The sequence below is a fragment of the Procambarus clarkii genome, chromosome 53, assembly GCF_040958095.1.
Source record: "Procambarus clarkii isolate CNS0578487 chromosome 53, FALCON_Pclarkii_2.0, whole genome shotgun sequence".
NCBI lineage: Eukaryota > Metazoa > Arthropoda > Malacostraca > Decapoda > Cambaridae > Procambarus > Procambarus clarkii.
Genome location: NC_091202.1, coordinates 10,393,042 through 10,400,663, shown reverse-complemented (window position 1 = coordinate 10,400,663; position 7,622 = coordinate 10,393,042). Strand labels below are relative to the sequence as shown.

At 38.5% G+C, this 7,622-nt stretch overlaps 1 long non-coding RNA gene across 1 annotated transcript in view; it reads right to left on the bottom strand.

The window, feature by feature from the left end:
- Positions 1-1,493: 1,493 nt before the first annotated feature.
- LOC138352290 (uncharacterized) overlaps positions 1,494-7,622 on the bottom strand; it is an 8,259-nt gene continuing 2,130 nt past the window's right edge. The window contains exons 2-3 of the long non-coding RNA XR_011222749.1: positions 6,664-6,780; positions 1,494-1,801 (exon numbers count right to left, since the gene is read on the bottom strand). This is a non-coding gene — a long non-coding RNA (uncharacterized lncRNA). The remainder of the gene's footprint in view (positions 1,802-6,663; positions 6,781-7,622) is intronic.

Genomic DNA, 7,622 nt, shown 5'->3' with positions numbered 1-7,622 from the left:
TCCTTATCCCTAAAGCCAATGGAGAGTACAGACCTGTGTCTTTAACCTCGTGTTTTTGTAAAATGATGGAGAGGATCATTTTAAATAAACTTTTGTATATAATAGGTGATCAGCTGTCTAATAATTTTTCGGGTTCCTCAGAGGAAAAAGTACCTCTGACTGTATTATTAAATGTCTAGCTAATGGTAATGATTATTATAGAATTTTTATTGATTTATAAGGAGCTTTTGATAAAGCCAACAAAGAGGTTATTTTATATGAATTAGCTGGTCTTGGTGTTGAAGGGAGATTATTGCGCTGGATAGGGGATTATCTTCAGGAAAGGAAGGCTCAGGTGTGGTATCAAGGTTGTATGGTTCAAGGTTCAAGGTATCAAGGTCAAGAACTCTGCACACCTCAGGGAGGAGTGTTGAGTCTCACCCTGTTTTATGTACTAATGAATAAGATAGCATCTGAGAAATACTCAAATTGGGTAACTCCAATCATATATGCTGATGATATTTTGTTTCAGGGCAAAGATATTTCAAAGATTCAAACAGTGTTGGACAATTTCGGAAACCAGTGTCACCACATGGGACTAGCGGTTAATGAAGACAAAACTAAAGTTTGAATGTAGAAGTCGGAGGCCCATTATATTGGAAATAAACGGTAAAAATATAGAGAGTTAATATATATAAATATTTAGGCATATATGTTGGATATACCTATGAGAGTTTGGAAACTGAGATGAACAGACTGTTGAGTCAATGTCGGAAGAGATTACAACCTCTGAAGGCCTTGGCATGCTGTGGAAAGGAGTGGGAGTCCAAGTGCTACGAATGATGTACTTGAGTACTGTAAGATTTCTTATTGATTATGCTGCACCTGTCATTTCTTGTTTTGGTAAAGGTAGGATGGGCAAGTTGGAGAAGATACAAAATGAAGCCGTTGGGGGTCGTTGTGAGCCGCTGCTACCTTAATTTTTGCCCACACTTGTCTTGCAGACGTTTCTCTTCCAATAGAGCTAGTGAACTCTAGTCAATGTCTTTCCCTTTGTAACTCATCTGCAATGTATGTACCTTTACCTGAATAAAAAATCTAATCTAAATCTATATCTAATCTATATGCTTAGATATATGCAAATGAGAGAGTAATAGAGCGAAACCTTTAAAATACTGAACAATTTGGAGGATATTGATTCATACAATTTCTTCAAAAGGTCAGATGTAACACGAACAAGGAGCAAAGGTTTCAAGCTCAACAAGCCACAGTGTAGGAGTGACAACAAATGCTTTTTAACCCATACGATTATGATCATGGCAATAAGGTTTCTAAAACAGTAGGCATTCTTCCAAAGCCAGACACTGTACTATGTTCCTCGCCCTAACCTAGTCACTCAGTATTATTCACTCATTTATCTATGTCTTGTCTATTTATGTCTTAAAGGTTACAAGACGTACATTAGTCAATACAATTGGTGCTTAAAATGTTAAGGATCTCTTGTGAAACACGGGTATTAATCAAAAAATTTATTATGTAAAATAAATAAAAAAGGCCCAAGGGCCATGAAGTAACAAGAATGCAACGCCGGCACAAGCTGGCGTAAGTAGAGAAGACGGAAGATTCTTCATATTAAAAGACCCTGCTTCTCCAAGATGGCAGTCACACCCTGCTTGCCCTGGACAATCACCATATGGAGAAGGACTGTTTACTGTGAAGGGAAGTCCACAAATGCAATGCCAGCATGAGTCAGTCTTGAAGGGTAAACGATGATGGCACCCTCACAGTAACACAAAAGCCGAGCAAGCCCAGTGAGGAAGACCTGTTGATGGGAAGGAGGAGAATCATTAGTCACAACAAAATCCACATAGAAACAAAGGAGAGAAAAAAAATAAAGTGGATGTCTTCTTTTTGTATAGACATAATAAATATTGCCATTTGGCTATGTATTTATATGATATATAATAGAATACAGCATAAAACAAAATAAGAGGGGTGATAGGAGAAGAAAAGATTAGTGTTTAGTGAGAATCCACAAGGTCTTCTCTGAATACTCTATTTTCTTCAAGGCTGTGGGTCCCTACAATTGCACCAGAGGTGGTACACACCCCTATTATTATTTAAACAGGTGAGTACACACACGGTGTTAGCAAACTTAGCCTCCAAACACACACACACACATGGCATCAGCAAACTTAGCCTCCAAACACACACACACACATGGTATCAGCAAGCTTAGCCTCCAAACACACACACACATGGTATCAGCAAGCTTAGCCTCCAAATACACACATGGTATCAGCAAGCTTAGCCTCTAAACACACACACACACACACAAACGGTATCAGCAAGCTTAGCCTCCAAACACACACACACACATGGTATCAGCAAGCTTAGCCTCCAAACACACACACACACATGGTATCAGCAAGCTTAGCCTCCAAACACACACACACACATGGTATCAGCAAGCTTAGCCTCCAAACACACACACACACATGGTATCAGCAAGTTTAGCCTCCAAACACACACACACACACATGGTATCAGCAAGCTTAGCCTCCAAACACACACACACACACACACATGGTATCAGCAAACTTAGCCTCCAAACACACACATACACACATGGTATCAGCAAGCTTAGCCTCCAAACACACACACACACACATGGTATCAGCAAGCTTAGCCTCCAAACACACACACACATGGTATCAGCAAGCTTAGCCTCCAAACACACACACACACACATGGTATCAGCAAGCTTAGCCTCCAAACACACACACACACACATGGTATCAGCAAGCTTAGCCTCCAAACACACACACACACACATGGTATCAGCAAGCTTAGCCTCCAAACACACACACACACACATGGTATCAGCAAGCTTAGCCTCCAAACACACACACACATGGTATCAGCAAGCTTAGCCTCCAAACACACACACACACACATGGTATCAGCAAGCTTAGCCTCCAAACACACACACACACATGGTATCAGCAAGCTTAGCCTCCAAACACACACACACATGGTATCAGCAAGCTTAGCCTCCAAACACACACACACATGGTATCAGCAAGCTTAGCCTCCAAACACACACACACACACATGGTATCAGCAAGCTTAGCCTCCAAACACACACACACACATGGTATCAGCAAGCTTAGCCTCCAAACACACACACACAGAAAATGGGGACATTGAAACAGTTGATAAACTTGATTTCAAGAGAGAGAGGTCACTATGGGGAACTTCAAATTTTTTTTAATAAGTAATTAGGCAGACTTGTTGCTAGACAGGGAAGTAAATTAAATGTATGCCAAATTTTGCAAAATATACAATGAAGTCACACAAACATTCATACCAAAACAGAGATGCAGGGCCAGAAAACAGGATTGGTTCAACAGAAATTGAGAGAGGGCCACAGACCAAAAGACACAAAAATGGAATGAAAGACATTGAAAAACTACAAGCAGATGTCAACAAAGTTTTCGATTGGGCAGCAGAAAATAACATGATGTTTAACAGTGATAAATTTCAGGTATGGCAAAAATGAGGATCTGAAACATAATACAGGGTACAAAACACAATCGAATCTTCCCATAGTAGAAAAACAGCATGTCAAGGATTTGGGAATAATGATGTCCGACGATCTAATGTTTAGGGAGCATAACCAAGCAAATATTGCGTCAGCCAGAAAAATGATCGGATGGATTACGAGAACTTTCAAATCCAGGGATCCCATCACAATGGTTGTACTCTTCAAGTCACTTATGTTGTCCCGTCTCGAGTACTGCTCAGTATTCACTTCCCGCTTCAGAGCAGGAGAGATTGCTGAAATATAGGGAATACAGAGAACATATACGGCACGCATAGACGAGATAAAACACCTAAATTATTGGGATCGTCTCAAAGCTCTCCAAATGTACTCTCTAGAAAGGAGACGAGAGAGATACCAAATAATATACACATGGAAGATACTGGAGGGCCAGGTCCCAAATCTACACAGTAAAATAACAACGTACTGGAGTGAACGATATGGAAAAAAATGCAAGATTGAACCAGTGAAGAGCAGAGGTGCCACAGGCACAATCAGAGAGCACTGTATAAACATCAGAGGTCCGTGGTTGTTCAACGTCCTCCCAGCGACTATAAGAAATATTGCCGGAACAACCGTGGACATCTTCAGGAGAAAACTGGACTGTTTTCTAAGAGAAGTTCCGGATCAGCCGGGCTGTGGTGGGTATGTGGCCCTGCGGGCTGCTCCAAGCAACAGCCTGGTGGACCAAACTCTCACAAGTCGAGCCTGGCCTCGGGCCGGGCTTGGGGAGTAGAAGAGCAGAACCCCATCAAGCAGGTATCAACATAGAAAGAAGCCAAACCCCCAATCATACCAGCGATACAAAGATGCGAGAAACAACTATACAGCAGTAAGGGAAGAGGCAGAAAGAAATTTTTAAAAAGGGATAATGGATAAATGTAAAACAGAACTGGGCCTATTCTACAAATTCATAAACAACAAATTGCAGGTAAAGGATAATATCCAGAGGTTGAAAATAGGAAACAGATTCACAGAAGCAATGTGTGAAACATTAAACCAAAAGTTCCAAAGTGTGTTTATACAAAATGAAATCTTAAGAGAACCAGACACAATAAGAATTTCTGAGAACATCATAGAGCGTATAGAGGTGTCTAGAGATGAAGTGGAAAATATGCTAAAGTAGCTAAGTAAGAACAAAGCAGTTGGTCCAGATGGAGTATCACCATGGGTTCTGAGAGAATGTGCATCTGAGCTCAGCCTTCCACTTCACCTGATCTTTCAGGCATCCCTGTGTATAGGAGTCATAGCAAACATGTGGAAAAAGGCTAACATAGTTCCAATCTACAAAAGTGGCAACAGGGAAGACCCCACCTCTCTCAGTTATAGACCTGAATCATTGACAAGTGTAACAGTGAAAAGATTGAAAAAAAAAATAATAAAAACTAAATGGGTAGAACACCTGGAGAGAAATTATATAATATCACACAGACAGTATTGTTTTCGATCTGGAAGATCCTGTGTATTGAATTTACTCAGTTTCTATGATTGAGCCACAGAGATTTTAAAGGAAAAAGGTAGTTGGGTCGTCTGCATCTATCTAGACATAAAAAAGGCTTTCGACAGAGTTCCACATAAGAGGTTGTTCTGGAAACTAGAAAATTTTGGATGGGTGACAGGTAAGCTTCTAACATGGATGAAAAATTTTCTGACTGATAGAAAAATGAGGGCAGTAATCAGAGGCAATCGGACTGGAGAAGTGTCACAAGTGGAGTACCACAGTACATGCACCAGAAATGTTCATTGTCTACATAAATGATCTACCAGTAGGAATACAGAATTATATAAACATGTTTGCTGATGATGCTAAGATAATGGGATGGATAAGAAATTTAGATGATTGTCATGCCCTTCAAGAAAACCTGGACAAAATAAATATATGGAGCACCACTTGGCAAATGAAATTTAATGTGAATAAATGCCATGTTATGGAATTTGGAATAGAACATAGATCCCACACAACCTACAAATTATGTGAGAAATCTTTATATAATTCTGATAAAAGAAAGAGGTCTAGGGTTGATTCTAGATAGAAAACTATCACTTGAGGCCCACATAAAGAACGTTGTGTGAGGAGCCTATACCACGCTTTCTAACTTCAGAATTTCGTTTAAATACATGGATGGCGAAATACTAAAGAAATTGTTCACGAGTTTTTTTCGGCCAAGGCTAGAATATGCAGCGGTTGTGTGGTGCCCATATCTTAAGAAGCACATCAACAAACTGGAAAAGGTGCAAAGACATGCTACTAAGTGGCTCCCAGAACTAAAGGGCAAGAGCTATGTGGAGAGGTCACAGGCATTATATATGCCAAAACTAGAAGACAACAAAAAGAGGTGATAAAATCACTATGTACAAAATAGTAACAGGAATTGATAAAATCGATAGGGAAGATTTCCCGAGACCTGGAACTTCAAGAACAAAAGGTCATAGATTTAAACTAACTAAACAAAGATGCCAAAGAAATATAAAAAAATTTCCTTTCGCATACAGAGTGGTACACGGTTGGAACAAGTTAAGTGAGAAGGTGGTGGCGGCCAAGACCGTCAGTAGCTTCAAAGCATTATGTGACAAAGAGTGCTGGGTAGACGGGACACCACGAGCGTAGCTCTAATCCTGTAACTACACTTAGGTAACTACATTTGGTGTCAGCAAGCTTACCGTCGAAACACACACAAACAGCCTGCCTATTATTCAAGGCCTTCTCTGAGTACTCTCTATTTTCTTCTCTGAGGCTATGGGTCCCTAATCTTGCACCAGAGGTGGTACAACTTTTAAGTTTTTAACTACTGCACTGAGCACCTGATTTTGGCAAAGACTTCTTAGTGCAATTGTCAAGGACATAGTTCTGGTATTTTTTTGTTTATAAATATTCAGGTATAGTTAATGTCAAAATGTTTCAAAACTCAACAATTTATATTTCAAAACAAAAAGAGTAATGAAAACATTACAAAACATTAAAATATAGCCTAATTAATTAATTAATAAAATAGCACAACTCTCAGAATGTCTAAAGGTGCTTTGAGCAATGAAGTAGTTAATTTTATATATATAATATTATATATATAATATATATTTACCTGTGACTACTGCTTAGCAAAAATTTGATCTCTGTGAAAATTGGTCTCGTCATTGCTAGGAGATATTTTAAGACCATGATTTGCTGTGGATGGCACTGTAGTCTTCAAGTCATCAATCTAAAAATAGAGGTAATCTTTTAAAATGTAAATTTTGTATAAAAAAAAATGCAAAAATAAATTGCAAGAATAATATGAAGTTATTATACAATTTTTTTTTAATTATTTAAATATTTGTGAGACATTATTAAGAAATGTATGAAGTACAGATTCTCTAAGTCCTGATATGTATCTGCTTATGTTCCACCACATTACATTCAGGGCTGAAGAGAAAACACAGCCAGTAAGGTAATGATCACTTAGGATGGACTGGGATACTACATGTAGGTGGGGGCTAAGCTGCGTGAGGCTAGGATGCCCAGCCTGCCTTGTCTAGGCTGGGCTGGGCTAGGCAACACTAGGAAGGAGTCAACAAATCTCTGGAGTGCCTTACTTTTCCTGATATCCTTAAAAAAGCAAGAATGATGCCATTTTATAAAGGAGGCGAGACAGCAGACATAAACAATTAAAGAAAAATATCAAATCTACTTATACTTTCAAAAATATTTGATTTTTTTTTTTTACAAACATCTCTTCCTACTTTGTAAAATTCAACATGAATACAAACACACACACACATCCCTAGGAAGCAGCCCATAGCAGCTGTCTAACTCCCAGGTGCTTATTTACTGTTAGGTGAACCAGATATAGAGAATAACCACAAAATGCTATCTTTATAAGAACTATCTTGTAAAGCCACTAGTACACGCAGCATTTCAGGCAGGATATATAAAATATTATATATATATATATATATATATATATATATATATATATATATATATATATATATATATATATATATATATATATATATATATATATATATATATATGAATGAAAACTCACACCCCAGAAGTGAC